The sequence below is a fragment of the Pezoporus occidentalis genome, unplaced genomic scaffold (assembly GCF_034315485.1).
Source record: "Pezoporus occidentalis ecotype Australia unplaced genomic scaffold, CSIRO_AGI_Poc_V1 ctg142, whole genome shotgun sequence".
Taxonomy (NCBI): Eukaryota; Metazoa; Chordata; class Aves; order Psittaciformes; family Psittacidae; genus Pezoporus; species Pezoporus occidentalis.
Window position 1 is genome coordinate 1227646 of NW_026913230.1, and position 19345 is coordinate 1246990.

Here is a 19345-nt window from a genome sequence, read left to right on the forward strand (position 1 = left end):
CTCCCAAATACCTCTTCCTGAACCATGGAATAGAAATTGCAAGATCAACAGAGGCATCTATTTTCCCTAAGGCAATGCACAGGAGCTGATGTAGCAAAAGTCTGCCTTTGTTTTGCTGTTATGGATTTTTTGTTTTGCCTTGTTTTTGTTTTGCTTCTAATGGTACCAATCTAGCTGTCCAAACTGTCTCTCTTCCCAGAGAATAATAATCAACTTCCTAGTTCTTCAGCTTTATGTCATGAATATTAAAAAGAATATCTGAATAACACAGCTCCCCAGCGCTGTGTCTCATCCATTCCAACCTGTGAAAGAAGTTAGAAAAGTTAAGAAGTCATCAAAATATTTTTAAAAGGGAGGAATGAGGACAGGATTTGATCACATATGAATATATTATCAATGGGAATGTCCGTTTACAAATATTAATATTCTTCCCTAGGAGGTGGACTCATTTCTTAACTTTTTCTGGAACCAATGTAGTCTATACAGCAAACTCAGAGCAGTATTAATTATAACACTTATCTTTCTTCTCTGCTATCTTATAGCTGTTTTAACAAGAACATTTTACCTTTTCATTCGGTACAATTTTAGTGAAAGTCTTAAATTAGCTACTCTCTACCTGACAGAAAGCTATTTATCCCCCTGTAGGTGTGATTTCTACATTTAGGACAAATTATGTGTTCAGTCTCATGCAGAACCCTTCACATGCTGGGGACCACAAAAGTTGTATTATTGGAAGGTAAAGTAGTCGTCATGACTGCCACTTGTACCCACGCACATATGAGGCAGGACAGCATGAGGTAGCCTTGGCTGTCTTGGCACAGGACTGCAGAATACTTGTATTGCATATGGCCCTGGGAAGTCTGTTAAACACGATTTGCAGAGCAAAGTTGTGTTCAAACCTCTCCATACGTAGGTTGCACTGTATTATACCGGTTCAGCTGTCAGCTTAGATTCTGTGAGACAGGGCTGCCTAATTGGTATTTAGAGGATGTCAAGAGAACAGCAACAAGAGTAACAGGGTTTGATGTGAACTTCTGCAGCACTTGGATGGAAGGGATGATACAATAGAACCTGGAATACTATTTCCCAAAGCTGAAGCAACCTGTATTTACTGTGCATGTGCTAGTTCACTAACTCTGCTAGCAGTAAGAAGGGAAAGGAGGAGAGAGGAGCAAAGAGAAAGGGAGGCAGTGCTAGCCAAGGTGGGAAGGGACAGGGGCCCGGGAAGAAAAGGGATATAATGGGATTCTCAGATAAACTTTAGGAATTTTTGCGGGGAGCTGCTTAAACATTTCATAGATATATACTATAAGCAATAGCGAGCACATCAGAAATCTAAACAAGTTTTAAAAAGAAAAAGCATTTATTAGACTGCAAACTGGAACCACTAGCGTTAATATAGAAAAAAAAATCAAAATAAGACAGAAAAGAAATAAATGGGTTCATTAACCCATCTCCCTCTCCCACCATGCTCCTGCAGAGCAGGTCAGGCTTCTGCAGCTGGCTCTCAGTCCAGCAAATTAGCCACTTTCTGGGTGCACACTTTTTGCCCTTTAGTCTGTTCCCAAGAAGCCACCCAACCCTTGCATGCTCTGCACCTTCCAAGGGCATTAACATCCCCCTAACGTGGAGGACAGTAGATACAAGGGGGCAATAAGGGTGGTTATCTGTACTGAGTACACTCAGACAACAAATACACCAGAAGATCTGCTTCCTGTAAGGTGTGAGATGGAAAAAAGAAAGGAGGAGAGGTTAGCAGCAGTGAAGCTCAGTTAAACTCAGAATAAGACGTTAACTTTTTCCTTAATTTTTTCCTGCTAATGAGAGTCAGCAAAAAAACACCCTTCCCACCCGCTGGACTTGTACATCTCTACAATCAGGATCCTGCCTACTCTGCACCTTTCTGCTTTCCTTTCTCTAAACCCTTGTGCTGCTGTTTTTGCTGCAGCCAGCATGAAACCATGACCCTGGAAGTGGATGAAGTGAACATGCAGGGCAGGCTCCACACAGCAGAGCCTGTCAAGCCTTCATTTAGCATGATGGAGAGCCTTGCCAAGGAGAAACACTCCCTTATTCATCACTATGTTGCTAACACCCTGCACAGAGACCCAAAATGGTTGCTTGGAGAAAGATAAGGTCTTCCTGGCATTTAACCTTCCCTTCTGGGCTGTAGAAGAGGGAAACTGTGATTAACAGCCACCACCTTGCTTTATGCTAAGGGACTGAGCTCTGCCCTGAAAAGATGTCCCTGGAGCTGAGATACCAGGAGTTATTGTGGCTTTGGTGTCTTTTGGAACCACATTAAAAGAATAGGTATTGTGTTTCCAAGTGTGTTATATTTTCTACCTACACCACTGGCCTGCCCAGCTTGCTGGCCCCAATATTACTTTGCTTACTGGGTCACCAGAGAGATCAAGAGACCTATCTTAAGGTGACAGGATGGGACAACAAGCCCAAAAGCTGCCTCATCCTGTCTGGCATAGCAGGATGCTTCTCCAGTGGGCAGATAGCATCTGAAAGTGCTGCCTTGGAGGTGGATGTGAGCCTGAATGCAAAGGGTTAAGTGAAGCGCTTGTTATCCTTCAACCCAACACAGGTGGTGAAAGGGAGGTGAGAGGGCTGCTGGGGAAAGCTTATAAGGCTCCAGGAGGGAAAGGAGCAGGGATGTGTCTTCTCCATTTCTGCTGGGTATTCTGCTTGTGGACCCACTGCAAATCCGCCCTGCAAGCTGAGCACTCCAGGAAGGATGAGTTCAGCCCTGCTTAAAATCATGAGGTAGGACACAAAGGGGTTGTTACTGAGAGCCTGACTGATGGTGTAAGTACCCTGCTGTGGTCTAAGTTTGAACGAACCTTCTGCTCACCAGTTCTCTGCAAATAAATGTGATAGAGTATTTGTGAAGCACCCCTGTGTGTTGTTTAGGGAAGACTGGGCAGCCAGGCTGTCTTCTGAGACCTGTTGAGATGTGAAGGTAGCAACTGGGCTCTTAGTGGGTTAACTGGGGGTGGCAAAGGCCATCTGAGGAGATGGAGGGGAGTTTAAACTTGAGTTCTCAGCTGCTGTGTGCTTGGAATGATGTTAATGGTTTGCATGTGCTGTTGGTAATTAGCCGTGCTGGGAGGCAGGTGGGTTCCCAGGGACCTCCTGCTCTTGTAGAGTGGATGTTCCTCCCTCTTTGCTGCAAGAAATTCCTTTATCAAAGGTACCTAACATAAGGGTGGGTGTGGTAGAGGAGCTGGTTGTAAAGAATACTTTAAAGGGATGTCTTTTACCTTATAAACACTGGTTTTGACAAAGCTAAAGCTTCACTTTGCCCCAAGGTGGTACAGGGTGCTCTCAGTGATTCATTTCTATTGCTTTGTTTTAATTGTTTGTACTGGTTATTTCATTCCATATCACTTGGTCTTCAGCCGTGGCATGGCATAAGCTGTTCTGGGTTTTGTTGTTTTTCTTTCTTTTCAAAAAGAACCCCTACTTCATTGTCTCTTTACATCAAACCAACCTGAAATCCCTGTTGCCTAAAACCTCGACTTCAACTCCCTCAGTAGCTACCAGGCAAGCTCCAGATGACTTACGCTGACCTGCTCTCTACAGGTCCCTAAAGAGAGGGAGGTGACAAAGCTAGCTTTCCTTAGGGCTCTGGGCTTCCCACTGAGGTAGCCTAAGGCTCATAGCCAAAGAGGTGAAAGTAACCCAGTGATGAGTTTTGCTCCAAAGGCAGCTGTGATTTCATGCCATGTAGGTAATAGTGTCAGCTTAGAGGGAGATTCCATCCTCTCCTTCACCAGCTCCACTGGTCAGCTGCACATTTCCTTCCCTATAATGGTTTTTTGTTTCTCAGCTGAGCTGAGAGCAGCTGGTGCTGGAGCAGCAAAGGGAGGGTTTGGGCTGTCAACAGGCATTAGCATGAGGATTATAGAATATTTTTGCATTAATATTGCTGCTTTGGATGATTTATTGTCAGATCACAGCCTTCAACCACACCCATGCAAGACCTCTGATTCATCCTACTGCTTGAATGAAAGGTGAAGTGATCTGGAAAGGCTGATGCTGAGGAGTGGATGTGCATTTGACTGTGCTGTTTCATAGACTGGGAAGTTATTTGTCTTGTGTTAACCTGACACTGGCAGTACTTTGTCTCTTAAATGCTGTTTACATCCCCTGGTTTTAGAGAAGCCAATAATTTAGTATGAGTTGGCAATAATTGTAGAGCACTGTAATAAGTCTCAAACTACAATGTAACTAGTCAGCTAATAGCCATTGAAATCCCTTTTTATCTACTGCTGTAGATACCATAAAAGTTAGTAAAGAATAAAGGATATCCATTTAATCTCTCCAAGGTTAAGGGTTTTGTTCTTTGGCTCAAAGCCTGTTTTTTGTCATTCTGGGGAAAATTTTTCAAAGCTGCAACTAAGTTTGTGAAGTTGCTTGTCCATCTTTAAAAGCACATGTTTCATGTTAAATTGCAGCCCTGGAAAGAGTCCATTGTTCTGTTGAACAGAGGAGGGTGTCCTCAAGTGTCCTACCCACATTTTCTCCACTGGCTTCATGCCTGGCTCATGCTTTTGCTAAAGTCTTGGTGTTGTCATACTCCAGTATTGTATTGATGAAGTATCCTAGTGTAGTCTGGGAGTGCATATTGGCTTGGGGCAATGGTTGAACAAGCTCAAAGCCATGCTGTGTTAGGGCTGATGCTTTTTAGTTAGTAGGATTGCTGAGCACTGGCTGGATGCCTTGGTAATGTCACTACATGGTTTTGATTTGTGCCAAACCAACTCCTGAGCTGGGTTGAGAGCCCAGGCCTGCCTCTAATCTGTCTGTCATGTGGATGCAGTTTAGGGCTCTCACTGCTCTTTATGGTAGTTCAATAAAATAAGAGATCATGTCACTAATGTGCAGTTGTGCCACAAAAGCCTTGACCACTGTGCTAGTGCTCTACATGCTGCAAAACTCTCTTCCACATAATTTCTCAATGGTACCAACTAAGCTGGCAAAAATCAGTAGTAAAGACTGAGCTGGAAAGTTATTTTATTAGTGAGGTCAAGCTTAGAAGTGAGAAGTTGGAGAAGAGCATTCAACTTCAAGCAGATCTTGCCTCCCAGAGCTCTGGGTGGGTGGGATCTCTCCACTGAAGCTTCTGTGATGCTGAGTTGCTTTTCCGGGTGATGCCACAAAGTGGCTTCTTTGGCAGATGGCAATGAATTGACAGCTTAAAAGGGCTCTTCACAGGAAAAAGTGACATGTAGAAATGTTCTCTGACTAACAGAGACGGAATTGGTGTTACTGAAGTGTAGGTAGCGGATTCTCCACGAGAATCTATTACTTTGAGTTTGCGTAGGGAAACTGCCTGAGGACTCTTCTAGGCTACAAACTGCCTGAACTGTGCAGGGGGTTAGTAGGTGAGACTGGAGGAAGTGATATGCTTTACTTAGGGAATGGGTAGTTAGAAGGGTTGCTGGAGAGTTTTTTCATAATTGCATGTCCGATGTGTTGTCGCATGTCGATGCTTTATTGGTATTTTTACATTCCTGAGCCCTCTTCGTGTTGGACCTCCGTTCTCTGCTTTGAAAGATGGGGCATATCGCTTTGTGCAGGGTGTTTGGAAAATAATCTAATATTCTCTGGGATTCTCCACCAGTGTTCAGTTACATGGCATTTTTCATTTTAAGAGTCCTTTGGCTAGTTGAACTTGGCCCTGATTGCTGTCAACAGCAGTTTGCAAGAGGGTTTTATCTACAGCTATAATCTTTTCCTTGTCACTAGAGCATTAGCAGACAGGGTTTCTCAATTCCTGCTTTGCATAAATGCTTTCTCAGAACTCCTGGAAGAATCTTTTCACCTCTCAGTATTACTATGTAGGCAAAGTGTCTTTGCATGCCCTTCTGTGGAGATTGGAGCGCTGATCTCTGCTAGTTTTCACATAGGCTGTGGTGGTAGGTAAGTGTGATCAAAGCCCTAGAGCTTCCCAAAGGAAACTTGCACTGTGTAATTGATAGTAAGTAGAAGGAAATCTGTTCGAAACTCTTTTCAGCTAAGAACTATTTACAGTGAGTTTGCAGTTTTGGCCTCCATCGAGATTTCTGTTTCTCTACTTCTTCCCTCTTCCTTGCCTTGGGGTCCTGCCCCAGCAAAAAAGAGGCTGAATTTCCTTGCCTCTCAAACTGTAATAAGAGAAAACACAGCTCACCAGTGTCATGACTTAAAATTGCTATAATGTACACTCTGAGACTAAATACTTGATCACCATACAAATAATGGAGCAGAACCATTTATATTTCTAGGAAAAAGAACTGCAACACTCCTGCAGCCATTCTGTAATGCAGCTACCTCTGGACAGAAGACAGCAGCAGTTTAAGGTTCCCTGGACATAGTCTGACAACATGGGACATTTTTCTTGTGTGCTTTATTGCGAAATGTCTATCTGAAACTGCGTCAGGATTTCTGTGCTACACCTAGAGTATTTCTGTCTTAGTGCAATGGTTGAACAGCAATAACAAGATAAGAAGCAAAGCAGATGGCAGTACAGAAATATCCTTGGTTTATTCAGATGGGCTCAGAATGAATACCCTGATGATTGGATGGTGTGTTAAGCATGTATGTTATTAGCCACTGAGTATTCTGTCAGCTCAACAGAATATGTATACTTTTCAACACAGACCACTATTGTTGAAGTTATTTGTGTTGAAAGTATCCTGTTATAAATGGTTTAGTAACATCCATTAATAGGACTGAAATTGGTGGGAGATTCTGATGACTGATTTACAGGAAGTTGTACTTAATAGAGAAGCATCAAAAAATTCCTGGTTCTTACTCTCCCTTTCCTCCTTGAGGAAAATATTTAGTTCTACTTGTATATTATGCCCAGACTATCATGAGGTAATCTCCTTTTGCATCTTCAAGTGACATACCTAAGTTGGTTTATCTGCTACCTGTACACATTCTGAATGCAAGGGTTTGGAATGTGAGTAGTTCTATTAAAAAAAAAAAGAATAAAAATAATCCTGTGGCTAGTAATGAGAAGAAAGTGTTCTAAGGTTGAGGATTACTAGCAACAATAGCATATGAATGAGTGTCACTGTGTACAGATGGTGTTAGTAAGTTTTTCTAACAGTGGGTATGACTTAATGTGAGTAATTCAGTGTTCTTACAAGTGGTCTTGCACCCAACATATGAATGTAAGTCCTTTGGTAGGAATGGATTTTGTGGATGAAACTGAAAATAGAATGAAGCTTAATTAAAAGCAAGGGTTTTAGGTAGGGCTTTTGATCAGCCCATCTACTTTCTGTTTGTGCTAGGTAAGCCCTGTATAAAACAAGCTAAGTATGAAACAAGCTTGAAACCTAACCACTGCAGGAGCTGGTCACCTACAGGGGCTAAAGCAAATATCAGGTATAATTTCACTGGTCAAAACATTCAAGGCTTGCATGGCTCTCTATTATGACGTAAATACACAGAAGGAATCCCTTATGTGAGCTCAGGTGTGAGAAGTTGGTGCAGCAGCACTGTGAATCAGAAAAAGGAAAACTCTCTTTTTAGAGGTGGGGGGGGAAATGGTCTTGGTTGTCTTACTCTGCGTTCATTTCTTTTCTGAATCGCAGCATAATTCCCTCAATACTGCACAAATGGGGAGCTTGGCATGCTGGAAATGCATTGTAAGGAGCAAGCAATGGGTAATAAAGGAGCAGGACTGACTTAAATCAGTATTTGGTACAGTATGAGCTTTTAGTTAATAGAACCTACAAATTCGGCCCCCTTAAAAAAAAGTTGCCTGTGAAATGTGGGTTTTATTTTGGCAGAATGCATCATTAAAGTTAGTATTAACTTGTTGCAAACATAGTGTTTTCTGGGTTCTTGTTAGACAAAAAACCTGCTGCTACAGGCAGCTACAATGCAACATGAGTTGTGGCATGGGTGCAAGTGCATGAGAGGGGAGGACTTGTCTGCTGTGGATTTTGCAATTTGCATAGATGCATGTATAGTGATGTTCAGTCTGTGGCTCTGCATGACAGTTTCCCTCATCTGGAACATCAAAGTGTCTTGTTCCCTTTTGTGGCAGTGTTCCTCTGCTAACACTGCCAAGCTTTTCACTCTGAAAAGAATAAGAAACATTAGGAATTATTTGTCATTCAATAGGGCTAATAACTAAAGAGACCGATTTGTTTTCCACATACTTATTTAAGAGTAAAACACTGAGCAATTTGATAAGCTAATTCCTACAGGGAATAAAGAGCTGAAAACTTTGAGCTTCTCAGAACTAGATCTTATTTTTAAAAGTGATTGCTCTAATGAGCAGTAGACCTCTAAACTACAGACCACCTTGCTCAATGATTTCAGCTTAGACTTGTAGTTTACCATAATGGTGAAATAGGTTGTAAAGATCAAGTCGGACCTCAACTACATTCATGTTAATATTGTGGCCAAATAATGCTTCTGAATCCATAGGCTTCAGAGGGCTGGTTAAAGGGAATTAGATTACAAATATATGGATGCTCTATAGTAACTAGAAGCTTTTTAGCATTCTATTCACCCTCCTTGGTTTAGAGCAGCTTTGCCACAGAGGTTGCTTTGATTCAGTTTTCAGCCTGGGAGAAAACAGCTTCCCCTTGGTCATGGGGGATAGCGGGGAGGCACTGGTGGAATATCCTAGTTTGGTCCTCTCCTAAATGCCTCATGAGTGATATTCTTTCCCTTCTGAATGGGAGAGGAACCTGAAAGAGATCCTCTAGAAATGTCAACCACATTAAAAACACCACTTAGGCTTCTGCAAGGGTGTTTTGAGGTTCACAGGTAAAATCCCAAAGATGCCACTGAAGTAAGAGCTTCTGTCAACTTTGTACTGATATGATAATTTCTTTCATGCTGGGATTAAAAAAGTTTTTCCATACTGATATTTTCAATAAAAATACTGAACATGTGTGGGATGAATCTGTCTAAAATGTTTTCATAGCTTATTCATACTTCAGTTTGTTGGTGAAACAACATGACTGAACTTCCCTGGGGCTAAGGCAATCTCACAGTAGGAATGTTCCAGGTACATACTTGGCAGGCAAGGCACAGGGTACATACATCCTTCCTTTGAAAGTTGGTACATGTCATATGTGCCAGAGAGACTAAAACAGTCAGCAGCTTTGTTGCTGTCTTTAGCTCTATTCTGTCCTTTAAGCGTAGGTTCTGAAGCTAATTGCCACTGCAATTAAATTGAAGGAATTGGATGCCTGTAAACATGTATATCTAGGAGATATAAGCTATCATTGCTGACTTTGGCATTTAATCTTGCATTGACATTTAAGGCTGAAATCAGCACTGAAGTTTCCAGAGAATTCATGGATAGAAGTTTATATTTAGTCTGTACTTAAAGAGGAGCCCTAAGGCTGCCCTCAATTCCAAACTCACCATCTCCATAGTCAAAGAAACTGCAAGGATGTCCCTTGGCATAGCTGGAAGCCTCATCTAAAAGCAGGCAGGACCCCAAGGACCCAAAACATTCAGTGCCTTTTTATGTTGCTGATAGTCTCTCTTCACTGCTTCAGCCTCCTTGTAAACAGATGAGCTAATCTGGGAGTATCAAGCTCTTTAGGAATAAGAATGTTGTCATCCCTTAAATGTTATGTGTTTTGCTTGATTTAACCTTGGGTTCTGTCCACACCAGCAATATTGCCATTGTATTTCTGTCCTCTTCTGTTGTCAGAAAGTGCTGGTCAAAAGAGAATAGAGTTTGCATGGCAGCAGTTCAGCTGGAGATCTTCTGTTTAATCGGAGCCTTTGGGGAGGCTTTACGCACAAGGATCTTGTCCAGGCATGGAGCATGCATGACTATGTGATGCTTTGGAAGGTAAACTGAGCTTTGCTGTGTTGAGTGGCTTCACCCCCAAGTGCTGCCAAGTCGCTTTTCCATGAGTAACCACTGGAGGACTTGGTTCTGCTGTCATCCAGCTCATTAGCTTTCAGTAGCTCACACATGCTTATTTATATAAACTAAACCTGCTAAAACAAGACTGTATGTCAAAGTCAAATTACTTGGTGTGACTCTGCTCCTTCATCAGGAAAGGATGGCGCTACTGTACTCATTCATCTCCCCACTTCCTGCAAAGTAACACAATTGGCAGTGAGAAAAGGCTGCCAATCCAGTGAATAATCTTGGAGATCTCTGAGCAGTTAAGCATGGTAATTAAATTGGCATTGCAGCGGGAGTTTGAGTTAGCAGGCTACCAGTAGTCTTTTGGAGTGTTTCTTTCCTTACACAGTTCTCAAAGTCTATACTTGAAGTCTGATTTGGCCAAATTCTTTGCTGTCTTCCAAAGTCTTCATTCCAGAGGAGCTATCCCTGATTGACACAACTCTAATCAGAAACAGGCATGCATTACTTCAGTGTATTTGTTCCTATTTATAGGCATATGTGATACTCTACGGGATTTACTTTAGAATCTCCCACTTCTACAATCTGTTTTCTAAGTATTTCCTCCTGTTTTGGTAACTGGGACTCCAGCAGTACAACTAAAATTTGCAGACCTTTTGACACGTCTTTACCCACCATTAAGTTTCCTTATCTCTGCACTAGTATCAACAGAAATGGTGCCATACAATGCTGAAGTCTCTGCTGCTATCACAGCTCTCCATGTTCAGCTATTGTTTACCTCCAGCTAAAGATAGATGTTCTTAGCAATTGTGCTTTAAAAATATTGGTACTTCTGTGTTTGCAGGAACTTACATCACATACTCTTTGCCTTAAACCAGAACATCTTATCTGGATGTAAGGCTGTGTTGTGGCTTATGGACGATAAATACATGTAAGCATGATTCAGCAGCATGAATCAGGAATTTCTCTATGGAGGTCAAAAGCACAGGCCAATCGCAAATTCCAGTGCAAGAGGGGAAGAAAAGCAGTGAACATTAAAACTGTTCTGTATGGGCCTTAAACTGTGACATAGCCTGTGAATGTTGACTTCAGTGGGCATTCATTGCAGCGATTAACTGGTAGTCCCTTCTTTCTGTGACTGCTTACCATAGGTCAGCATTCAGGTAGTGTCACTGCTTCTAAGACTTTGAAACAACAGAGTCCTTGGGTTTGTCAGGTCTTCAGCAACATGCCCCTGCTCATTGCCTTGGTATTGCCACTTCTGCAAGCTGTTTGAGCACGTCCCCACTAGTCACTGTTACTGAGCATCTGAGTATTGGGAGTGGAGAAGAGGTAGGCACCCTGGGACATTATGGTAAACCCCTTTGGAGGGAGATGTCACCTCTTCGTATGCAGTTGAAAGTGTCTTGTTTACATGGGTCTTACCTGAGATGTTACAAGACTTCTCAGTGTTGGATAAGGGAACAGAGTGGGCACACACTGCCCACAGTTCCCATGTGGGGGTCTGCCTGATCCCTTCAGCATCTAAGGGTACCCCTTTTCCTATTCCATTGTGAATACTTTTCTTTAAAGGCTGCTGGAACCAGTTGGGGGGGGGGGGTGAGAAGGGGTGAGGCAGGAAATCATTGTGCCTCTTCCTCTAAAATGGATCTGTAGGAGGTTGGATGTGCTGAACTAGTACATTTCTAAGGACAAAAACTCCTAATGTTTTTGAAGGTTTTTTTTTTCCCCTGTTACCATGTTGCCAAGCAACATTTTTACAGTATCAGCAGCTGGGGAAACTGTCTGAAAATGGTTTAAAGGAGAATAAAGGAGGTACCTATGCTGTCTTTTGTCTATACCCTTGCACTGCTGAGAAGGTGTACCCCTCACTCCACCACTAGACTCCCAAACTATTAAACTAGAACTTGGATTTATTCATCTTCATGTACCTTTAAAAGTGTTAACACTTGAAAGCAATGCTTGATGGAGATGTAAGTCTTTGCTCTCTAGCTAATAGATTTTTAAATAATAGGTCTGGAGCAGATCTCAGAGGTCCTCCTGCACTTTTTGCCATGGAGGTCAGTTGCTGTTATCACTTGTAATGGGATGGTGGGTTGACACAAGAGTTAAAGCTTCCACTTAAAAACTGAGAGTGGTTTTGAGCCTGTACCCAAAAGCCCTTCCTAGCCATGAAGCAGGCTTGGCTGTTTACTCATGCTATGGAATTAGAGGCTAAAAATGCTGCAGTGCCTGACTTCCTCCCATGCCTTTGGCAGCAGAACCTGGTCTGACTTAATTATGATAACCTGAGGGATGTGGCAGACTCCTGACACTGCTTTGGCATTTCTAGGGAAGTCTTTTTTCCTTGTATCACTTGTATGGATAGGACACTGGGGACACTAACGTACCAAATGCTGGTCAAGCACACAGCAACAGAGACTTCTTGCTCTGCAGAGTTTAGTCAACCTTTTCTTCAGACCCTTTAAAAAGTGCATATATTACCATAATATTCAGAGGTCAACAAGGTTGAGTCCCATTGGGCTAGTAGTGTGCCATCATATAGTAAAGATGATTTCTCCTCCAAGGAATTCATATTCAGAGGTGTTTCAGTCAGTTCTCTGACTCTTCTCAGCTTCTGCTTAACTTTAACTAGAATATTTTCTAATCAAGATCTAAAATCCCTGTTGAGACTCCATCTCAGGTGACCTTCTAATGACTCAAACTAATGAGGATAGAAGAAAAACTGAGCTTTGGATCTTCGTATTCTTTTACAGTCCGAGTGATATGTTTGCTCCATGCAGGGTAAAGGGAATTCTCTCTTTTAGCAGATAAACTGAAAGTAATAGACTTTGGAAAGACACTTGAATCAACACAGGTGGTAGTCATTTTAGCCTTTTGGTTAATAGGATGCAGTAGACAGCCAAATAAGCTTTAAAAGATCAAAAGTAAAAAGAAAAAAACATTCTCTGAATAAAACCACTTTAAGGTTAGAGAACCCCTGCTTTTTAGAAGTCATCACTGCAAAGGCTCTAATATTATGCTTGAAAGTGTCTAAATCACAAAGCCATAGAAGAAATCCACTTAGGACACTGCACAGGGGCTCTCTGGTGAAACTTGGTTGCACAGCATTACATATGCATTAAATATTTCCAGGACTTAAAGCCACTTTCCAGTCACTAAAACATAGATAACTTTTCAGCTGGCAATAAAAAAAATCAATTATCTCCAGGAGGAGGATTATATATAATAAAGGGTAGCAACAACTATGTTCTGGAACAGTTACTTGGCATTTCAAAAATACAGAAGTTATTTCTTTATAGCTGTTTAGTGTCAGAAGCTGAGACTGCTCTAAATGTAGCTAATAGGGTCTGTTGCTATTCGACTAGACAGACGTTAAGCTTCATGTAAAGCACATTAACCCTTTATATTAGCAAGTGGCATTAGACCTGTGCAACCAAGCTATGAAATAGATTTCCTTTAGGTAACTTCTGGCAAGCTTGCAGGGAAGACTTGTTTCTCTGCTGATTTATTACTTATCCCTCTGGCAATGTTGCTTCTTCCAACTCTGTATTTCTTCCTTTCTTTCCTTAAGTTCCAACTATATCAAAAAAATAAAAGGTCATCAAAATGAGTAAGAATAACCTAACACAGCATTCTCCTTGGGGAAGGAGAAAAGAGAAATAAACCTTTTTGCCTTTGTTTCTTTGCAAAGACTTTAGAACTTGAAGTCTGACCTTCACCACAACAGCAAACTACCTTAACTTTCTTTGAACTGTTAAAATATCCCTATTGCTGTGTGCTTAAAATAATGGGGGTGGGTGGCAATAGCCGTTTATAGGTTACACAGCTAGACTGTCCCTTTTAACAGTGAAATACTCAAGGGCAATTTAAAAATTTCTGGAGGGGATAAATGCAAATTCCCTTTATATGTTACCCTGTTCATGTTGGTGAATGTTCTCAGAAAAACCTGAGACTTTGACCATAACGTGGGGAAAAATATCATGGGGCTTTAGCACCAGGGTAGGATGGTGACAGAAGCAATATTCTCCTGCATCTGAAAAGTGCATACACCAGTGATGCATCTTTCCAGCTGAACTTCCTCCCTTCACCTATGATTTCTGCAGCTTTCAAATGGTCTTGTCCTGTTCCTTTTTTGGGTCAGTTGCTTTAGGAGACCCTGTGCCAGCTGCCCAGGGGAAGAGGAGGAAGGTATCTCACCAAGTAATAAAAGGAGGTTGTGTCTGATATCTCAAGATCTGAACTCAGCCCTGGATATACTGTTTTATGAAAACATCGTATCACTAAATGCTGCAGAGCTGCTGCATTGCTGCTTCAGAACCCAGCCATGTGTCTGTATTAAATAATGAATATCATATATTCATACTTGGTTAGTTTCTGTGGGGGAGCATTGCTGTTTGCCTCTTACTCCAAAAAATCATTGTTAGCTAAATCTTTGCTAATTAATTTTTTTGTCAAATAAAATGAAAATTAATCTTTAGCAAATATCCAATATTGTAATTGAGGACTTGATCCAAAACCTATTAAATGGAAGGATTCTTGTTGGATTTGGCAGGTGCTAAATAATACTGGGGAAAAAGAAGCATTTGTGAAACAGGTTCCCATCTCTGTCCTGATGTTCTGCAACAGTTACTTCATGGAGTAGAACTCGGTATAGGGTATAAGTTTTTTTTTTAGGCATGCATTAAAGACTTCATTAATTACACATGTATTAGCGCATATAATAGCTGTGCAATCCACAGTGGTTACCTCTCTATACCGGGAATGTAGAAATCTATTTTCAGAAATATACTGTGCAGAAACACCTTTAAAATCTCATGACACAAGTGTGTGTAGTTCTGGTGTCCTCAACATAAGGGCATGGAGCTGTTGGAGCAAGTCCAGAGGATAGTAAGGGGGCTGGAGTACCTCCAATATGAAGACAGGCTAAGATGGGGCTGTTTAGCCTTGAGAAGCTGCGTGGAGACCTCATAGCAGCCTTCCAGGATCTGAAGGGGGCCTACAGGGATACCGGGGGGACTTCATCAGGGGCTGTAGTGATGGGACAAAGGGTAATGGATTCAAACTTAGACAGGGGAAGTTCTTTACTGTGAGGGTAAAGTTGCCCAAAGAAGTGATAAATGCTCCATGCCTAGCAGTGTTCAGGGACAGATTAGAGCCTTGGGTGACATAGTCTAGTGTGAGGCATCCCTGCCCATGGCAGGGGGTTGGAACTGGGTGATTGTAAAGTTCTTTCCAGCCCAAACCATTCTATGATTGTTACATCGTTTAGACTCAGGTAACTGAGCCACGGCCTTGTGTTCTTTGGTGATTCACCAGCTTTAGGCTATGATAATTCCGGGTTGTTTGACATAGACCGAAAAAAGGAAAATACTTCCCACTTACACAGCTGGGCTTAAGTTGAAACTAGAGATGTCAATGTTGGAATGTGGAAACATGAATAAGGCTTGGATGCAAGGCAGGTACCAGTATGTGAGGTCATGACTGAGCACAGGCATAATACTCAAGTTGAGCAGAGTAATTTCCCCAGTCCCCTTGGCTAAGCTTAATGCAGCGGATTTTTTCTGATGTAGAAAAGTCTAGGGTATTAGAGGCAGGTGCAGTATATTGACAGAGTAAAATCATTCCAGACCTCTTAGGGTGGAGGCAGCTATACCTCAGTATGTGCCAAACTGCTTGCGCTTAGAGCACTTTCCTAGTACATGAATGCTAGCGTCATACTCTATCAATAAGCACTTCTGTAGCTGCTCAGGAAACTAACATGTGGTGAGAGTCAAAGTTATGCTGTGGATTAGAAATTGGGATCAATACTAGGATCAGTGGGGGATTTCAGTGGTGAGAAGCCTAAACTATTTATCAACAGCCTGGACAGGGGCCAGCGGATGAAGTGGCAAAATCTGCAGAGTGTATGAAGAAACACTGCAAACTAAATCAGCTTAACAGGGTAGCAAATGCTACCACAGCCTAACTGAGCCTCCTGCTACCTCATAGAATGTAAATGTACCAGCCTGTCTCCTGGCTGCAATGTGTTCACAGCTGCCTCGGTGCTGAGATGCTGCAGGAACAGATAGAAATTGAAATAACTGAAAACAGAATCAGGACTTTATAGGAGGAATGTGAGTGATGAGTGAGGGAGAGGTAGGAGATTGAAGGAAACTGTCCTTGGTTAAATTAAATTAACATGGTGAGCTTCCTGTTTGTCAGAACATTACAAAATATCTTGTATGGAGATTCTCAAGAAAAAAAATCACTGTAAATCCACTTGCGGGCCACTGTGGCTTTTTCTTCCTCCACTGCCTGTTCCATATAGCAATAATTAATAACAGTCACAAGTGGTAATACTGATTATCACAGGAATGATCTAAGGACCTTTAATGAAAGTGAACCAGCTTTTAATTGAGACTTGGTAAGATGGGGTGATCCACTTTTTGTAGATATGAACTGGCAAATTATTTTCAAGACATTTGCTCAGAACTAATTCTGTAACATGCAGAGGCCAAAGCTGAGGCTGTAAACTTGAGACAAGCTGGCTCTGAGCATCTGGTGCAGTTTTGCTTCATGCTCTGGGCTGAATCTTGCTTATGCCTAACCTGCATAAGCACCAGCAGCTGTCTGCAGGGATATTTGTACAAGTACAGCCACTTGCCAGTGCACATCATGGAACTTTGACATCTGCCTGAAATCCTGGAGTTGGCTGGTTGGGGTGTTATATCTAAGTTAATTTCATGCTTGTGGTCAAGGATGAAATAAACAAATTGATGCTGAAGCTTTTAAAACTATGGTATGACAGGACAGTCTCCTGCAGATCCTGTTTTCTCCCCTCTGCCCATATCCAGAACATGGGTGATGTGTAACCTGTCTAGCTACAGATGGCTGGTTGTCACTTGGTGCTGGGAACAGCATGATTTCTCCCATTTTGACTGACCCAGATGGGTACAGAGCTGTCTAGGGAACTCCCTGCTCAACCATCCCTGCTTATGGCTAAGCAGGCTGCTGCTGAAGCGTGCCCAGCTCTACAAGCTCAGCAAGCAGGATTCTAATGGATTTCAGAAAATGCAGACATACTTAATACTGGCTCGTTCCCACCCCTCAGCTGCAGTCCACATACTATCAATAATAAACAAAAGTGATCTAAGACTTAAACAGTAAAGAAAGTTTTCACTATTAACATCTAAAAACTGACTCCCATAGATAAGGCTTTCATATTGCCAGCAATAACGTAGCAAGATTGTACTGGTCTTCACACATTAAGAAACCCCTAGCAGATCCAGAGCTATTGGATTTCCCCAGTACCTTTAACGTAATTTTCACAATGCTTCTTGGAAGTGTGCTATTAACTTCATTTTGCAGATGTAGAACTAAGGTAAATAGCAAAGACCCGGTAACTCTTCCTGTCCAGTAATATAACATCACTTTCCCCTGCCACTTAAGGAGATGTTCCTGTATGAAATTAGTCATCTAAATAGGAGTTATACTTAGCTGCAAGCATTTTTTTATAAGTCATTGCCTCCCTTTTCTGGAGTGATGAGGAACAGGTAATTTTTAACCTAAGAACCTTTCCATTTGGGATTGACTTTTGGGTTACATTGGGATTTGATGGTAATGGGAAGAAGCATTTTACCCAGTACTGATACCAGTACTCTCATGCTCATACTCTACTCCTTGGTCATGTTTGGGTTCATATGTCCCGGTGTACAGCCATGTGCAGTAAACAACCTGATGGTGCAAGAATTTACTTGCTGAAGAGCTGTTTCTGAATTCAAGCTTTATCATCTACTGATATCTTTAGAGACGGAAGAAATAGCACCAGCAAATAATACCTTCTGTTCCATACAAAGTAAGGTTGCTAGTTGCATCTAAAACATTAAGGCTACTATTTGATCAGAAATATACTGGTCACTGCACATCTTGAAGACCCTTGCTGCTGTGGATAAGGAGTTTTGTTCCCTTCTATTGTCAAAATCAACTTCTTGCAGTCAACAACTGAAGGTAAATGTGTACTATAGCATGGCTTTGTTTTTGCAGAGAGTCATAGCCTAGGAAAAAAATATACCTTTAGACCAGTGATTATAGCCCCAGGTTTTGGCTGCACAAGTATTTGGTTTGTTCTGGTACAGATAAAAATAAATATCAAGCTAAACTGGGTAGAGAAAAATGGCTGTAGGTATGATTCAATTATACTGATCAATTAGAAATATTGTGTGGGAAAGGTAGCCAGCACCTCTGGAGTATCATTGGTAAAGGTCTTCTACGTTTGAAAGCCAGTCTATTTTTTTCCACTTATGCTTCATTAGAAGGTATAACTTCTCCTTAGAAGCTTTACCTCCCTTATCCTCAGGCTATAATGATAGCATACTTTTTCAGTGTTTATTTTACTAAAAAGAGAGAAAAGAAAATAAGATGTCACTGAATAAATTAAATCAGCTATCAGAAATAGGATTCAGCTACTGATGGATTTTTTTTAAGTATGCTTCATTTATTAAATCTTCCTGTTGAAAATTTGCATGAAACTACTACAGATTTTTCTATCTGCTGTAACAGTGTTGCAGAATCCAGAGCTGGGAGCAGTTCTGTGGAATTCTGGAGTTTTCCTTCTAGTAACAGCAATTACCTGACACTCTTGCTCTTAGCCTTCTTCTGTTTAGTGGAGCTCAAATGCTGTTGCCATCAACTATTTCAAATGCAAGACAAAAATGATATCTGCTTCAATGAAGATAATTTTCTGCTCCACACTGCAGAATGACTCTTATATTAGTTGCATCTAATATGTGTTGATGGGATTAAAATAAATCTTTAGGAATGAGGTTTGGTGCTTAGGCAATGAAATGCTGTCTATGTAAGTGACAACATAGCTAAGTGCAGAAGGCGAGATTGAGTTTACTTGGTACGCATTTAGTTTAGAGGGAAGAATGCAGTGATTTCGGCTATTTTCATAAGGAAGCAGCTGCATAATTTTGCTTGCTTTACGTACTCCAGTGGTAATAGCAATTTCTACAGCAGCACATGTGTATGCACAAGTGCATCTACTGGTCTTATTTTTTTATATCTAACAATATTTTCTGTACCAAAATTGAAAAGACTTAATTCTTGCAGACTTTTTTCATATTCCTGAATTCATATTAGATAATGCAGTTTTCTGGCATGTAGTAAAAATAATTGGACTTATTTCTTCAAGATGCAGCTATTTCTTGGCACAAAGAAAGTGTGCCAATACTAGGAAGAATATTCAGATATCAAATGCAATGAAAATGCATTATAATCAAGGCTGTTGGACACCTCTATGTTGAGGTACAAGTTGTGTGCAAATGTAGGTGTCAGGAGCAAAACAGTATTCTATTTATCTGATAGTTCCAGCATGTGGCAAGTAATAGAGTGTAAAAGGAAAGTCTTCCTATCTAATCAGCTGGTGGTGTATGTAAAAGGTTTAAACACTGTGATCACGCCAGGAATAAAATGCCATTCCAACAAAGATTTTTGTAATGTAACTTC